The sequence below is a fragment of the Schistocerca americana genome, chromosome X, assembly GCF_021461395.2.
Source record: "Schistocerca americana isolate TAMUIC-IGC-003095 chromosome X, iqSchAmer2.1, whole genome shotgun sequence".
Taxonomy (NCBI): domain Eukaryota; kingdom Metazoa; phylum Arthropoda; class Insecta; order Orthoptera; family Acrididae; genus Schistocerca; species Schistocerca americana.
The window spans coordinates 514,668,975-514,686,826 of NC_060130.1; the positions used below are offsets into that span (position 1 = coordinate 514,668,975).

Here is a 17,852-nt window from a genome sequence, read left to right on the forward strand (position 1 = left end):
GAAAAGACCATCGTAATAAAGTAAGAGAAATCAGAGCTCATACGGAATGATTTTGGTGTCCACTTTCCCACGAGCTGTTCGATAGTGGAACGGTAGAGCAATAAACTGAAAGTAAATCTAAACTCCTTCCGAACAGGCCATGAAGGCTAAATGGTATCGACCGGCCGCCGTGTCATCCTCAGCCCATAGATGTCACTGGATGCGGATAGGTAGGGGCATGTGGTCAGCACACCGCTCTTCCGGCTGTATGTCAGTTTCCGAGACCGGAGCCGCTACTTCTCAATCAAGTAGCTCTTCAGTTTGCCTCACAAGGGCTGAGTGCACCTCGCTTGCCAACAGCACTTGGCAGACCGAACGGTCACCCATCCAAGTGCTAGCACAGCCCGACAGCGCTTAACTTCGGTGATCTGACGGGAACCGGTGTACCACTGTGGCAAGGCCGTTGACACAACAGACTGAAAGTGGTTCAGTGAAATCTCTGCCAAGCCCTTCAATGTGGATTGTAGACTAGTCTTGTTAATGTACCCACAGAAAAAGTATGATGATTAATAACTGGCTCATATATGTATTCTGTCTTGTGCACCTTACCGCTGTGTGTACAGAAAAATTGTCGGCGTTTAAGGCAACGGGTTTGCATTAGGGTGGACAGTGGTTCGTTCCCTCGATCGTCCATAAAGATTGAGCTTTAATGTGGTTTCCCTAAATCGTTTGCGGTCACTTCCAGGTTGATTTCTTTGAAAAGGGCAGTGTCGACTTCTTTCCTCAATCTGACCCTCTGCTCCGCCCGGGTCATCGTCGTAATGATGAAGCCTTCATTTTCCTTTTTTTTCCTAGATAAGAAATCAATTTGAGAGTTATATATCTGCACCGTGAGATGACCTACGACGACTTTATCGCCATATCTTTCCAAATCGCCGTTTCGACACACGTTGTTCCAGTAGGTAATATATGGCACTTTGAAGGCAAGAAATCGACTTGCACCTCCTCTCAAAGCGCGTAAATCACATCTCGTTAATTTGGGCCGAAGACAGGTCCGGAAGGCGTCACCCGGACAAAAGAAGGGCGAGGTAATGGCCGGAATCCGTTCTGGCCACCCACACGACTTTGTCGGCTCGAGCCGCGGACAAAAAAAAGCAAAGAACGGTTGAGAGATAATCATTTCTCGCCTCGTCGTCGCATTCTTGGCATTCGCGTCATAAAATGTCCGTCATCTAAGCACCAGGTTATTTGTAAATCTGATTGCGGGGCACAAAACACTGGCTTACGCCATGAAATTGTTCGAGACGCCAAGTGTAGCAAATTGTGTCATCGGAGGCGGGCGGCGGACCCCCCACGCTGGAACAAACATTGAATGGCCACGCGATACGCTGTCCGCACCAAATCGAAGATTGTGCACATCAGGCGCGAAGGCGTGACGCCGGCCGCGCGCGCTGTTTACTTTGCCGCCGGGCTCTTAATTGCCTCGCCCGCTTTCCTGCCGAGCCCCCGTCTCACGGCTCCGCTGGCCTAGTTACAGATGACTGCGTCTGCTAGCGAGCCTACACACATCTTTCCTCTTTCGTTAATCACTTAAACTCCGTCACAGAATGGGAGATTCTTTCTGCAGACAAACTCTGGGCTGTGGCTAAGTCATTATCTGCAGTATCATTAATCCAGGAGTACTGGTTGAGCGAAGTACACAAGATTGCTTGCATTGCTCACCGAACGCCAGCATCCGTATACAGTGGCACCACAAAGTGTTGACGTCCCTACCATTATATATAAAGAGCCGGCGGAAAAATCGGTGTAAGTCAAGTTTTGTATATTTTTCGGGATCGGAAATTTAAGCTTTCAAGACTACAAAAAATACTTAAAACATTCGTATCGATTGTAACTAATATAATTTTAATGCCACATTTAATTGTAGAGGAATACATTAGAAAAAATAAAAATTGAAATTATATAATGAGAGAGCCTAAACATGCAAAGAAAGTGCATCTTTGCCACTAAAAGAACGTGTAAGTCCGTCACTTCTTGGTAGGCTTTCGTCACTTCTTTGTGTTGATTAGCTTTGAAGCTTCTTTTTGTTGGTCTTGTATTTTGGTTCGTTACTTAGTAGATTGGAACAGAAATTTCTTGCGTCGTGATCACAAAACCGATTAATTTCTTGATGATCTGAAAATTTTTCACAAGATACTGGAAGATTGGGTTATTTTGGGGAAGACACCAAACAGCGAGGTCATCGGTCTCATTGGATTAGGGAAGAACGGGGTAGGAGGTCGGCCGTGTCCTTTCAAAGGAAACATCCCGTCATTTGACTGGAGCGATTTAGAGAAATCACGGAAAACCTAAATCAGGATGGCCGGACGCGGGATTGAACCGTCGTCCTCCCGAATGCGATACTGGAAGGAGCTTTGAAAATATACCCTTAAAGTTATTTATTTGCAAGTGAAGTCTTGATTTACCTTAGAAAAAAATTCGTATTACGAAACGCTTACTCTTATATACTTGATGAAGTCATAAGAATTCGTTAGGTCATTGTGGTTGATAATCTGGTTCGACGTCTATTTGAAGACATCCAGAACGTTCCAAATATACTGGTGCGCAACCTCTGTTGTAGGTAATCCTGTATTTGAACAGCTTATTTTCCATTCGTGAAATCTTCTCGGGTGATCAGCCGAGTAAAGGCGTCGTCTTCTCGCAACGTTTCGAAGGGTTTCGTACCCATCATCTTCAAGCGAAGATGATGGGTACGAAACCCTTCGAAACGTTGCGAGAAGACGACGCCTTTACTCGGCTGATCACCCGAGAAGATTTCACGAATGGAATACGCCGAGAAAGTCTCAAATCACATTTAGCTTATTTTCCCTCACAATGAGAGTTTCTTTGAGCGATCGTGCCTTGAATGAACACTCTGGTTCTTGACATGCTGTTCAAAAAGTCGCCCAATCATGTATAATTTCTTGTTGAACAGTAATGACTTTGCAAGCTCTTGGATTTACTCTTGTGGTTTCAAAAGCATTAACCCACTCTTTTGGTAACCCTGCAATAGTTTTCATTTTTAAGAAACCGAAGTTGAATTTGCTATTAAATATTTTCCGATGTGTCTTATAAGCAACAGGAAGCTCAGGGCATTTTTCTCTACGCACGAATGCTATTGATAGTTGTTACTGACAGTTCTTCTGGGAGGTAAATTCTGTCAGTCTTTCCCTTGCCACAGTGGCTTTTTCATCCCTTATATGGTTAATAACGGCTGGGTCCATTTCTGTGGATAGTTTCCAAGGGCGGTTAGCATGCATGCCTATTTTGTGTTTGCGAGTTGTTCCAATATTCTTCAGAAGGGCTTTTGGCAAACAGAAATTTCACTCATGGTATCATTTCGTTTCCTACAATGTATCTGAAAGAGAAATCTCTGGCATTGAATCGTCATGCCTAGGCAACTAATGTCATAGAAAGTAAGTTGGTTGAATACGAAAATCGATGATTGCAGTTACCAAACAAATCCAAACTCTCGATAAGATGTTTTCTTTCGTGGGGTCTAATTAGTCTGAAAGCCTCAAACAATGAGCATATGCAGTACAGCCTAACTCATAAGACATTGCGCAAAGGTCCCTACAGACATTATTCATTCTGGCTTTTCACTTTTTAGTTGACTGAGTAAAAGATGACTTCTCACCTTCGTCTCGTGATGATCCACGCATAAGGAAGCACCACAGAATGAGAAACTCAACCGATCACGTTTGCACTCGCAACCCATCTGACCTAACAGGTGTAATGTGAACAGTGGAAGAAAACCTTGGACTTACCTCGTTCTTTCCGTGAGAAGACTGACTTGGAACGTTCTTTCCGTTACCACTAAAAGTGAAACTCTTTTTATCTCAGTGACTTGCCACGCTCTTTGAAAGTCGTTTTAACTCCCGTGCAGTGCCGGTTTCTGGCCATCAGAACGTGCCATACACTCCTTTACTAATTAAATGGACTTAACTCGTTATATCCGTGGGGTCTTCATATGCATTACAAACAAATAAAGGTGATCCCAAGACACTGTCATATCTGTTTGAATGTACAGTAGTAAACATAAGGTTCTTCTAATATAATTGCTCTCCCACAGCAAAAATATCAGTTAACAAATTGAAATCAAGCTTCCTGGCAGATTAAAACTGTGTGCCGGACCGAGACTCAGGACCTTTGCCTTTCGCGGGCAAGTGCTCTACCAACTGAGCTACCCAAGCACGACTCACGCCCCGTCCTCACAGCCTTACTTCTGCCAGTAACTCGTCTCCTACCTTCCAAACTTAACAGAAGCTCTCCTGCGGGGCGTGAATCGTGCTTGGGTAGCTCAGTTGGTAGAGCACTTGCCCGCGAAAGGCAAAGGCCCCGAGTTCGAGTCTCTGTCCGACACACATTTAATCCGCCAGGAAGTTTCATATCACCGCACACTCCGCTGCAGTATGAAAATCTCATTCTGAAAATGAAATCAGTTGTTGCACACACATCAAAAAAAGTATTTGCACTCCTACACAAAAATGAAGTTAAAGTCCACTTCACTTAACTCAGTTCCAGTAGCCTGTATGCGTACCGTTGGCACTGATGACATCTTGTAGACGTCTTGGGATCGAGTGAACCAAGTTGCGCACAGTATCTGGTGAGATATTCGGTCATTCCTCTAACAACACGGTCTGAAAGTCCCGCGTCCTTATAGAGCGACATTTTCGAACTTTCGTGTCCAAATGCTCCCATAGATGCTCTATCGGCTTAAGATCAGGGTTCCGTGGTGGAGTAAAAACCCTTCTTGGAATATTATACAGTTATCAGCCATGTCACTATGACCACCGACCTACTATCGATACAAACCCGTCCAGGGAATAGTAGCGTCACCTGGCGAGAAATGACTCCTAGTCAAACACACGCACGGTATAAGAAGTATCGATGAGCGTGCTGTCTGTGTGTAGAAAAGGGAAGCGTGCCAGCCCGCACCTCGTGGTCGTGCGGTAGCGTTCTCGCTTCCCACGCCCGGGTTCCCGGGTTCGATTCCCGGTGGGGTCAGGGATTTTCTCTGCCTCGTGATGGCTGGATGTTGTGTGCTGTCCTTAGGTTAGTTAGGTTTAAGTAGTTCTAAGTTCTAGGGGACTGATGACCATAGATGTTAAGTCCCATAGTGCTCAGAGCCATTTGAACCATTTTGAAGCGTGCCATCTGTCTGAGCACGAGCATATCAAAAACTGCACGACATGTCGGATGTTCGAGGAGTGCTGTGGTGAGTGTCTTCAGTAGGTGGCGAAACCATGGTGAAACCACGTCAAGACGACGTGGGGTTTGACGGCCACCCCATATTTCAGATATCGAACGTTATAGGCTGGGCAGAATGGTAAACCAGGACAGGATGCGAACTGAGGCGGAACTATTAGACTTTAATGCTGGGGAGAGTACAAGTGTGTCTGAACACACAGTGCACCGAACACCTCTAAAGATGGGCCTCTTCAGCCGATGACCCATGCATGTGCCAATGTTAACATCATGTTTTCCGACAGCAGTAGCAGCTTTCAGCAAGATAATGCGCCATGTCACAAGGCCAGGAATGTGATGGAATAGCTAGTAGTTAGAGGCACACAGTGACGAGTTCCAATAGATACTCCCCCCCCCCCTTCCCTCAACACGTCAATCTGAACCCGATCGGACGCATGTGGGATGTGACTGAACGTTGTGTCAGAGCTCATTGCCCCCGCCCCCTTCCCCACCCGGAATTTACGGGAATTGGGTGACTTGAATGCGCAGATGTGGTGTCAACTCCCTCCGGAACCCTACCAAGGCCTCACTGCATCCATGCTAAGACGTGTGGCAACTGTTATCCTTGCCAATGGTGGACATACCGGGTATTATGAAGGTGGTCATAATATTCTGGCTGATCAGCGTATAATAACCACTGCCGAGATCTTAGAGCCGTATGTTTAGGGTCACTGACTTGTTGAAAGTAAAAGGCGCTATCACGACCCAGTTTCTGTGCACTGCTAAGTAAATGGCCTCGCGACAAATCGATATATTTACGATCATCCATAGCAGCTTCAATAAATGCCAAGTCACCAACAACAGAAACTGGCATGCATTTCCATACCATTATGCTTACTCTACCATGTTTTTCCGTAGGTAGGGTATGTTGCGTTCGGAGCTCTGCATTAGATTTGTACCACAAACCACATTTTTCCCTTTCCGTCATATCAAAACAGTTGAACTTGGATTCGTGAGAAAGTAGCACAGTATTCCTAAGTTCAGTAGATTTATTGACATAAACTTTGATGAACTGCAAGTGTTTTCTTCGGTAAACTTCCGGGATATTTTTTTTTTTCCTGGGAGAATTGATGTGAATGTAAGCTGCGTTCATAACGTTCCTAACAGTTTGAGCATTGACCTGTTTGTTGGACGTTGACTGGATGTCCGACACAAACGACCGTACACTTGAATAGGGTTCTTTTTGTGCAAGACGAAATATCCTTCGACGCTCCCTCCATGTAAGGACTCTTGGACGCCCGCATCTGCGTTTATTGTCTGTTGTATCAGTCTCTTGAAACTTCATAGTGATTTCCCGCATTTTTGTATAACAGAAAGTTCTTTCTCACGTAACTTTTAGCCGGCGAATACAATAAAGCAGCCTTGTTACGGAACAACATGGAAAGATCCTTCCTCTTCGGCCTCATCGTGACAAGTGAATGCTCCTTACACTGGGACTCGGGCAAGCGACTGAACTGTTTTTCAACTCCGACTGCACAAATCTTGTACGTGTGGAGCTGTCGGCGAAGCACAATAACAAATGTCGTGCAGGGTACCAATACTTTTTTGAGCAGGAGTAAACCCTCATTTAATTAAATAGATGGGTTTTCGCAATGTTGGGAACATATTTTAATATACAAATTATTTCCTTTACTGAGTCAGAATTAATGGTATACCTATAATGTTCCTAGTATTAATACATTTTGTATTAGATGCAAAAAGGTGCCTGTGCCAGCACTTTTTGGTGTCCCTGTTTTATCCATATCTGGCAAACAGATTTGTTCTGTGACATGACCGTCACATATCGCTACGGAATATCGATTTATTTTTCCGATCAACATATAGATCTATTATCTGTTGTTAATCTGTGAACCGCGGGTTGAAAGAGTGAAGCTTCACACGTGGTTGGCGGGAAAGGAATTGTCTGAGGGTCCTATTGTAACGATGGAGAATGCCATCGGTAGATATTACCGCTTCAATCACGCATACTGCAGGGTGCAGTCGAACCACCCAATAAAAAACAAGTTGGTTTCAGTTCAACACCAACTTCGTGAAAATTAATATGTTTCCCGCATGCAGAGATGGTAATTTGCTGTCTTTTCCCCGATTTGTCGAAAATTTTGTAGCCTTTGTCGGCCGTCACGTTGGCACTGGTTTTTTTATATTTACTTTTTTGATTTATTTTTTAGAGGTTGAGAGTTGAGCAGGAGGAAGAAACTTTTCGGGGACTCGGAGACAGTGGTTCGAGTGCTGCAGACGCTGACCGAGAGAGTTGGAAGCTGCTGGGCATTTCTGGCTGCTATCGGCAGTCTGCTGTCTTGGAGTAGAGGAGCTGGCGAAACGTCCGAAAAATCATCAGACGAATGTCGGCCGAAGAACTCAGGACAGAAGCCAACAGGTAGTTTGTCTACAAGTGGCCACGAAAGCCTTAAGAATTTTGTAACTGTATCTTTCATTGTCCACGATGGTTTAATACTTGCTCAATTTAAGAGAAAAATCAGATTTCGCTAAGAGCAGAATTATTGTAACTAAACACTATTCCATAAAAAGTAAAACTAAAAAATACAGTTAAAGCCGATTAAAGTTTTGACTCGTCTTGCCCAGCTTGAGAATAAATTAAAAGTTTGTTAAAAGCAGTTTGTTAAAAGTGCCTAGAACCGCACGGCCACACCGGCCGGCATTTAAGAAGGCTCCGTTCACTTCCATAAGGGAGTGTGAGAGCAGCGTGAGCTGTACTGTGCAATAGAAAAATCACAAAAAGAGTAATGACATCGACTTAATTTCATATAATTTCGCACTGTACCAGTTAACATCGATTACAGTGTATTATGGTCCATCAACTAGATTGTTCACAAAATTATCACACAGAGTGTAAACGTTCTTGTTCATAACTAGGCGTCCCGAAAAATTTTGGCACTGTCAGGTCTGCAATATTTGAAAAAACCTACAAAAAATTGGCGCGCTATAATCTGGATGGCGGTGGAGTTCCGTTCTTAGTCCACTGCTTTCCTTAACACATACTAATCACACACCACTTAACATATCACATGATACCAATATTCTTCATTTTCCGGAGGATACAAGTTTCTCTGTGAAATACACGGCGTATAATATAAAAGTTTAATTCAAATGAGGTAATTAGTAGCTTCTGCTTTAGGCATACTGGGAGCAGATTGCCTTTTTAACTTCAACGAAACACTGGCCATACAGTTTCTGAGGCAGAACATTCATAAAAGCCACAGAGAAATCACTTAATCAGTGAAGTCTATTGTATTAAATTTTCAGGAGACAAAACTAAGGAAAAAATTAGAGTTAAGGCAGTCAGCACATTGTGAAGAAACTTAACACTGTGATACGTGAGTGTAGGCTTTCTCAGCGAATTTCATATATGAAGTCTTCGGGGCGGGTTGTCAGCCGAGTAGCGTCGTCGTGTCGTAGCAACGTTTTGATGGAATGCGTCTGCATTATCTTCAGGCGAAGACGCTACTTGGCTGTCAACCCGTGAAGACTTCATATATGAACACTGTGATCTTCACAAAGACAATAGTGTGCTACTGCTACTGAAACGAAAAATTTACTTAATTTTCTTACTATTATTTCATATGAAGTAACAATTTGAGGCCACACTTTGGATTCATTGGGACTGAGCAGAACCTGCTTTTTCAGTTTGCAAACTTTGTGCAGGTCGTAATTGAAGCGTCTCTTAAATTTAACTTTTTCATCTCCGTATACGTATTTATCATGATATTAGTGATTAATAATATGAATTCACTGAAAAGTAATTGCTAATTCACTCAGGAGACAGTATACAGAAAATTATGTTCTCTTGGATAACACTTCCTTGACCATCGTTCAAAATGGTGTGCACTGATTCTCGCAGAAGGTGTGAGAGCTACAGCCGACATATTCAAATCTAAGTTGGAAGCATTCCTTGTGCATTTATCTTATTTATATGTACAGGAGTTCCTCATGGTAATCTAAGGCTTATCTCTGGAATGTGCTGTTTACTTTTAATTTTATTTTTAAATGCTGTCGCAAATTTTTTGCTATCGTCTTCCTGTAATTTTGTATAGTAGTTTAATTTTTAAGTATTTTATGTTTATTTTAGGAATGAAGTAGTGTCTCTCCATCAACGATCAGCTTAGGCTCTAGCGACCCCAAGGAACCTAAAACGGTAAGTGATTAAACAAGAGTATATTAAATAAATGCAGAGTCTGCAGTAACAGAGCCCTCACTTACCTTTGGAAGCGAGACAACTGTTATACACAATCCAGTCACATTAATGCGACCATCTACATCTACATTTACATCTACATCCATACTCCGCAAGCCACCTGACGGTGTATGGCGGAGGGTACCTTGAGTACCTCTATCGGTTCTCCCTTCTATTCCAGTCTCGTATTGTTCGTGGAAAGAAGGATTGTCGGTATGCTTCTGTGTGGGCTCTAATCTCTCTGATTTTATCCTCATGGTCTCATCGCGAGATATGCGTAGGAGGGAGCAATATACTGCTTGACTCTTCGGTGAAGGTATGTTCTCGAAACATCAACAAAAGCCCGTCCCGAGCTACTGAGCTTCTCTCCTGCAGAGTCTTCCACTGGAGTTTATCTGTCATCTCCGTAACGCTTTCGCCATTACAAAATGATCTTGTAACGAAGCGCGCTGCTCTCCGTTGGCTCTTCTCTATCTCTTCTATCAACCCTATCTGGTACGGATTCCACACTGCTGAGCATTATTCAAGCAGTGGGCGAACAAGCGTACTGTAACCTACTTCCTTTGTTTTCGGATTGCATTTCCTTAGGATTCTTCCAATGAATCTCAGTCTGGCATCTGCTTTACCAACGATCAACTTTATATGATCATTCCATTTTAAATCACTCCTAATGCCTACTCCCAGATAATTTATGGAATTAACTGCTTCCAGTTGCTGACCTGCTATATTGTAGCTAAATGATAAGGGATCTATCTTTCTATGTATTCGCAGCACGTTACACTTGTCTACATTGAGATTCAGTTGCCATTCCCTGCACCATGCGTCAATTCGCTGCAGATCTTCCAGCATTTCAGTACAATTTTCCAATGTTACAACCTCTCGATATACCACAGCATCATCCGCAAAAAGCCTCAGTGAACTTCCGATGCCATCCACAAGGTCATTTATGTATATTGTGAATAGCAACGGTCCTACGACACTCCCCTGCGGCACACCTGAAATCACTCTTACTTTGGAAGACTTCTCTCCACTGAGAATGGCATGCTGCGTTCTGTTATCTAGGAACTCTTCAATCCAATCACTAACTATGCCTATCAATAGTTAGTGCCTTCCGTAGTTTAAATCTTTTATTTAGCTGGCAGTAGTGGCGCTCGCTGTATTGCAGTAGTTCGAGTATCGACGATTTTTATGAGGTAAGTGATTTGTGAAAGGTATAGGTTAATGTTAGTCAGGGCCATTCTTTTGTAGGGATTATTGAAAGTCAGATTGCGTTGCGCTAAAAATATTGTGTGTCAGTTTAAGGACAGTCATGTATAATTGTTCAAAAGGGGACGTTTCACAGGGTGTTTGCCTTCAGACGTTTCACGCCTTACACGCAGCATAAAACGAGATTTATCTGCCAAGGCCACCTGTCGCCACTCAGTGGAAGTCCAGTTGAGGTACTAGTATGAAAATTCCAGCCTTCGGCGCCGATTAACAGCAGTCAGCATGGGTGCATGAACCGGGCGCCTGCTGATAAGGTCCATAGACAGCAAGTTTGGCTGAACAGTCATTGAGGAGACACTGTTCGAAGCCGTTTAGTTCATCTGGGCGGTCAGCTGCCTAACAGTTACACGTCTCGACAGCCGTCACTCACCTCTGTCGTCTATGGCCTGTGGTGCACCACAGTTGCCTCGGTGTCTGTTATGTGTAGCGCCACGGTATACTTCAACCACAGCGGCAAGCGAACAGTTTACAAACTTAATCGTTTCAGAAACGCCTACGCCCTTGGCCCGAAAGCCAATGATCACTCCCTTTTGGACGTCAGATAAAACTCTCCGTTTCCGCATTACGACAACGATTGCATTGTTTTCCGCGTCCCCCCTCCCGATAGGCTTTATACAGGGTGTTAGGAGTGGAAGTGCAGGTGTTGCTATCATTGGTAACTTAGTATGCACCCACTTCACTGACATAGCTGTATTTATTCTGTGTGTTACAGTCTTCCCACGAACACGTCGCATAATTTACTACATATGTTTTCTACACAGTCGTAACTGCATCACTAACTCCACTACGCCTGTCGGTATTTTGCGTTCACGCGTCCACATTTCAACACCTGACCTGCTTTCCCGGGGAAAATAAGCACTACTGGCTTCTTTGTCGTATATGTACTTTGTGGTACTAACCAGTCTAAAAACATACTACTATTAACAGCTATAATTATTTGTCTGCAAATGAAATAAATACTGATATAATATTGTCCTCAGTCACCAACAAAAATACCTGTGCTTATACCACTTACACCGTGTATACCCTCCACTGCTGGTGCTGCCACTTGCCCTCTGCGAGCTGTTATTACAGATTCACGACGAACATAGACGGTAATTACATTTATGTGACTAGACCATGTATGAATCCCCTTGTGTTAGCGAGTGAAGTGACACTTGACTCGCATTCGGAAAGTCGGCGGTTCAAATCGCCATTTGTCATCAATATTTATGTCTTTTGTGGTTTCCCTATCTCACTATAAAGAAAATGCTGGAATAGTTCCTTTGAAAAGAGCGCGGCCAGTTACCTTCCTCTATCCTAACATGTGTTCTGCCTCTAATGATCTCATATTTGACGGAACGTTGAACACTAATCTTCATTCCTTCTTTCTCCCGGTGTCTATGGTAGGCACTAGAATGTCATTCATGAGCAAAATTCTCGTCTCGTCTAACTTTTCTATCGAAGACGTGTCTTAAAAAACACATGTGCGATCCAGTTAAGCCTATTGATTATGTATTGGATTAACAGAAAGTAAAAAGGGCCACCTACAGAAATACTGTCCTTGGATGATAGCTTAAAAGTTACAGAGTTGAGTACAGATGCAGCGTCCATTGTACAGAAAATGAATGCGGAAAACTAATAATGTTAGTTTGCATCTTAAGCAGTCAACCAAGAAGTGGCTTTTAGTGGAAGTATATACACAAAAGTTCAAATGTGCGTGAATTCCTAAGGGACCAAACTGATGATGTCATCGGTCCCTAGACTTACACACTACTTAAACTATATTATGCTAAGAACAACACGCACACCCATGCCCGAGGGAAGACTTGAACCTTCCGCGGGAAGACCCTTCGTTTATTATTTATTGATGAAGGTACGTATTACAAAACTTTCAAGTTATACTTCTATATCAGATGCTCAAAATATTCTCCACTTGTTTCTGAACACTCCCGAATAAATCCGATGATGGACTGTCGTACACTTCGAAAAAATTCTAGGTGCTGTCAAATGATTTCGTAAGCATCCATGACCAATTATGTTTCGGGACTCCATAGACAATAATCTGGAGAACTGATGTCGTCCCTCCTTCCTGATCTGTCTGCTGTGATGGACATCGCGCAATGTATCTCCAGCAATGTGACTGAAATATGCTATGACCAACAATCCATAAAACACTCCCATGCTCTTATTTGCTGGGGCACATCTTGCATGAAGACTGGAAGAGGGCCGGCCGGAGTAGCCGAGCGGTTCTAGGCGCTACAGTCTGGAACCGCGTGACCGCTACGGTCCCATGTTCGAATCCTGCCTCGGGCGTGGATGTGAGTGATGCCCTTAGTTTTGTTAGGTTTAAGTAGTGCTAAGTTCTAGGGGACTGATGACGTCAGAAGTTAAGCCCCATAGTGCTCAGAGCCATTTGAACCATTTGAACTGGAAGAGGGTCCCGAATCGTCATTGTAGACAGTAGCAGTAAGACATACAGAGATAGCATACAGAGCTGGCAGACACCTACAATATGTCTCCAGGAAAATGTAGTTCTGTCATATCAATAGATAACATACCATTTGATTCCACACATTAATGTTACATTGCTGCTGGTGTCACGGCTGAACTGCGACATGATTATATTCACCCTGTCACTATTTAATTATAGTTTGTACAATTAAGTTATTGAATTTTCCATTTAAATGAGTAGAACGTAGACATTCATTAATATAGGGGGCGATACAAAAGTTTTCGTTCGAGGGCTGTACAACCCAGAAACGGCGTGCTAATCGGGCAAAATCGCCATGAGCGTCGAGGCAGTCATCCCACCGAATCACCAGGTTGAACATACCCGTATGGTAAAAGACTGTGTTCTGCTGCGTGAAGAGGTCTCTAACTGCCTGCTGCATGTCCTCGTACGATAGGAATCGTCGTCCCATTAAGACCTTTTATAAGGGTCGGAAGGCGTGATAATTCCATGGGGAGGGATTAGGATGGCGGTAGAACGTAGAGGAGTTAGAGTAATTGGGACCAAAACGTAGTATATGGATTGCAGTTTGTCAAGGACGGCCACCAGTTTGAAACTGCAGCTGTATCTAGATAATTTTCTTACGGTATAAACTGATCAGTTAATGTACAGTCGTGGACAAAACGAGCGAGACCCCTCGCCTTTTCGTTATGTTGACCTACACAGCTTTAAGGTCTGCTACACAGCATAAAAGGCAAGGTGACGAAGTACTACCAACATACTATGCACAGGCGTGAAACTGAAAACCATCCGAACTTTGTCAGACTGTTTTCAATCACGTGTAAGACTATATTAATGCTGATTAGTGTGTTAAACACAACACGTAAATATGAGATATAAATGAAAGAAGAAACTCTAATTAGTATGAACTGTACTAATAAAAGTGAATTTCATCTTATCGAGATAACATAACTGTTTTAATAAGACAAACTACCCCCAGATCGTTACGAATTAGGAAAATATTATGCGCATTCGGCCGCGAAACGGTCTGTGTCAACGTTCAGACCAGTCATACTGGATTACCGTTGCTGACCTACCATGAAAGTGTGCAATTTTTGCAATACGTGAAGATTCATAACGAAATTCAGTAGACAGTAACAGGTATGAAATTCTACAACAGTTTCATATTGACATCGACAGGACGCCGGTACAGAATAAAGGTGCCAATAAAACGTATTGGGGCCGAGAGAATTTCTTAAAGTTGCTTCACCGATAGTCTATCTGCCTCCATCGAGATTAGAATCGAAAACAAACCAGACCTCTCTTGCAGTAGCAAACAACTTTCACTACCCTAGCCGACAACCCAGGCAAACAGCCCGCTATTATTACCCCAGACATGAGAAGCCGGCAATTTCGCAATGAAAGGCAAAATGATCTGCAGTTTCTGTTGCATAGAGCCTTCTGGACTCAAAACATGAATTGTCTACTTTTATGTCACCGCTTATGTGACAATCATTCGGTATGTTTATCGAAATAACAAAATACTGTTATTAGCGAGTAAATTTAGTAGGATAATTCTGCACCACCCCAGGAGATAAACGGTGACATAGCTGCCAAACGTATTCTACAATGTTTCGAATTCTCCATTATACTCGCCACAGCTAGAAAACGTTCATTAGCCGAAGTGTTTCTATAGCTAGCTAGCAGTGGGAATGCTCGCACTTCTAAAACGCGGTGACATTAATACTGGGATCTGATTTACCACGTGTATAGGCAAATGGATTTTATTTGCATTCCTGTAAACGTGATTTGGATCGAAAGCGTAGCTACAATTAATATGCTGATCCATCGACTGCAACTAGAACATTTCAAATACAGAGTAGGGGGAATTATTAATGCGGCCCTCACCTTCAGTAACTGTCGTAGCTAGTTTCGTCGTTAAGATTTCGTCGCCTAAATCGGTAAAAATGGAACCCTACTAGTCTCACTGTCTTGACCGTCTATTTGTCTACCCAACCCTTAAAACCCGTTTACGTCGAGTGCGGGTAGACATAATAAGCGGAAATGTATCGCACTTCCTTCGGTATACGGTCCCTTGGTGGTGTAAAAAAGTGAGCTACTATGTCAACGCAATCTAAAGATACTGCCGTTTATGAAAAGAAAATTTACGCGAAAGGTCAAAACATGGCTCTAAGAACTATGCGACCAAGCTGCTTAGGTCATCAGTCCCCTATATCTAGAACTACTTATACCTACCTAACCTAAGGACATCACACATGTCCATGCCCGGGGAAGGATTCGAACTGAAGGCGCAAGCAGCCGCGCGGTCAGCGATATGGCGCCGCACGGCTAACCGGTGCCGGCAAGCTGTTAATATCATCTGGTGTTGCTAAAAAGTTATTCACTTCTGGTGAATGATTTTATGCGCAGTTCATTTAAGATAGAATAACTAAAATATATTTGATGTTACGGAAGAGGAAGGACGCCTAATTAATTTCCCCTTGTCTTTATTTATGATGTTAGATTCGCAATCTGAGCAGACGTACTATCCATAAACGCACTTTAGCGCCTAGTCATAGGCACAGATATGCGAATACAACACATTTGCTTATACTTGAGGTATTTCGTTTCCCACGAAGTTGTGGCACACGATGCTGTGGCATCTTCGAAGCGCGAGCTTCGCCTGTGCTAGGTATCTCAGCACATCAACTGAGCGAACGTTTTCTTCCTGCTTCTGGGCTAATGGACAATGGCAACAGCGTAGAATACGTTTCACAACTATGTGACCATCGATTTACGTTCTTGAGTGGTTCATAATTATGTTAGTAAATCCACTCGATATTTTTATGTCCTTTAAATTACATTTGCTACATGATTCGCACTGAAGACGTAGGAAATGTATGTTATCTGGTCCAGGAAGTACGTTCCAACAGAAATTGCTGCTTACATTGACATTTATGTTGCGAATTAGTCGTCTTATCCATCCCATGGACAATGAGGATGCTCTGTTTTGCTACAGTTGTTTCATAGCTTAGTGGTACTGTGTGTTGGTGGCGTTGCCAGTTTACATACTGCGCATGTAACACGCAGTATAAGCATTGGATGCCTACAGTGATCAGTCTACTGAAAAACGTTTGTTGTCATCGTAATTTATGTAACTTGCTCTTCGACTTCCAACTTGACAATTTGTAGAATAATGTTCTACCTTCGCTAGTCCTAGTTTCAAACATTATCTGACTGAGAAAAGTTAGGCATGAAGGAGTCAGTGAAGGCAATTATTCGCTATTATAGCAAACTTTTGATTCCACTGCACACTTGAATTCTCTGTATTGATTCTGAGAGTTTTGTTAGTCCTCTTGTTATTTACTGTCTCAATGTCATCCGTGAGAATAAAATTAAAGGCAGTGGAATTAGGTTCCTGATCTACATACTGTGTATTAATATTCAGCGCTGCTACGTAAAATTTAAAGGTTATATTCTTTACCTAAAACAGAGTATCGGTTTCAGTCTAGGATCGACGATAAACTTCAGAAATACGATTACAGAATAGTGGCATATCGATTATGGCTCCTCACCATCAACAATAGTTGTTACCCATAGTTTTGTATTTGCTATTTGACCGTCGTCACCATTTAGAGGCCAGCCTGATCTTTCCTCAATGCCATTTTTGCCTTGCTTCTTAATATGCCCTATAACTACAAATTTGTTGAATATATTAACTGTTAAATACGCTATTCTACAAACTAAAAACTTCCAGTTATTCTTTATATCTTGACACTTACTATCGTTCACTTTCACTGAAGAAAAGATGCATAATAATAAAATGAAATCATAGATTAGAATCTCAAAGCATACTGTGAATGGACTAAAAATCATCTTGTTGTCTAAAACACGTTACTGTTCCAGAGAACTTCGGCACCTCTCAAATTTTTTTACACCTCTGATGTGTAGCCACACGTAGACAAATAGTGGGTCTCATGAAGCAGCACTGTTTAGACGTCACAAAATAAAGCCTCAAATATTAGTAAATAAAACTATTCTTCTACTCCCTTGCTCCGAATCGCATATACCTACCACCCTCTGCTGCGACAACGACTCGAAGAGTGTTGGGTATTTGATTTTTCTCTTCTTTTTCGGACCTCCTTACCTTCCCTTCTAGGGCAAACTTCGCTCTCCAATGACGCCTTCATCGGCGAGCTCCTCCTCAGTATTTTTCATTTGTGCTGAATTGCTTTTTACCGTTCTTGCATATACACGTGTGTCACGTATATATTTTTAGAGACTGCATGAATATATGACGTGAGTATTTCTTCTCTTAGCAAATTAAATATTACATATCCTGTTGTGAATTAATTTGTTTGTCTAGATTCCACTTACTGCGTTTCCTTAAAACTATATAAAATATACGTCTGTAAAAAAATAACTTGAAATATCTCTTGCAGCTGATTGATTAAGGGTTGAAAAAAAACCACGTCTGCTGGTGCTGCTTAGTATCGCGTGTAGCCTCCTTCGGCTTCAACAACGGCTCGAAGTCTGTTGAGTGTTGAGCCCACACCTCTAGCCACATAACTAGGAGATTCAGGTAACTCATTCCAAGCGTCATGAATCACATCAGAAAGCTGTCGGCTAGTCGACGGTGACTGTCCCTTTTCCCGTATTACTCTGACATTTTCTGACCAAATATTCTCAATGGGATTC

At 42.7% G+C, this 17,852-nt stretch overlaps 1 pseudogene; it reads right to left on the minus strand.

Moving 5' to 3' along the window:
- Nucleotides 1–330: 330 nt before the first annotated feature.
- On the minus strand, nt 331–447 carry LOC124557513 (annotated as a pseudogene).
- Between the last annotated feature and the right edge of the window lie 17,405 nt (nt 448–17,852).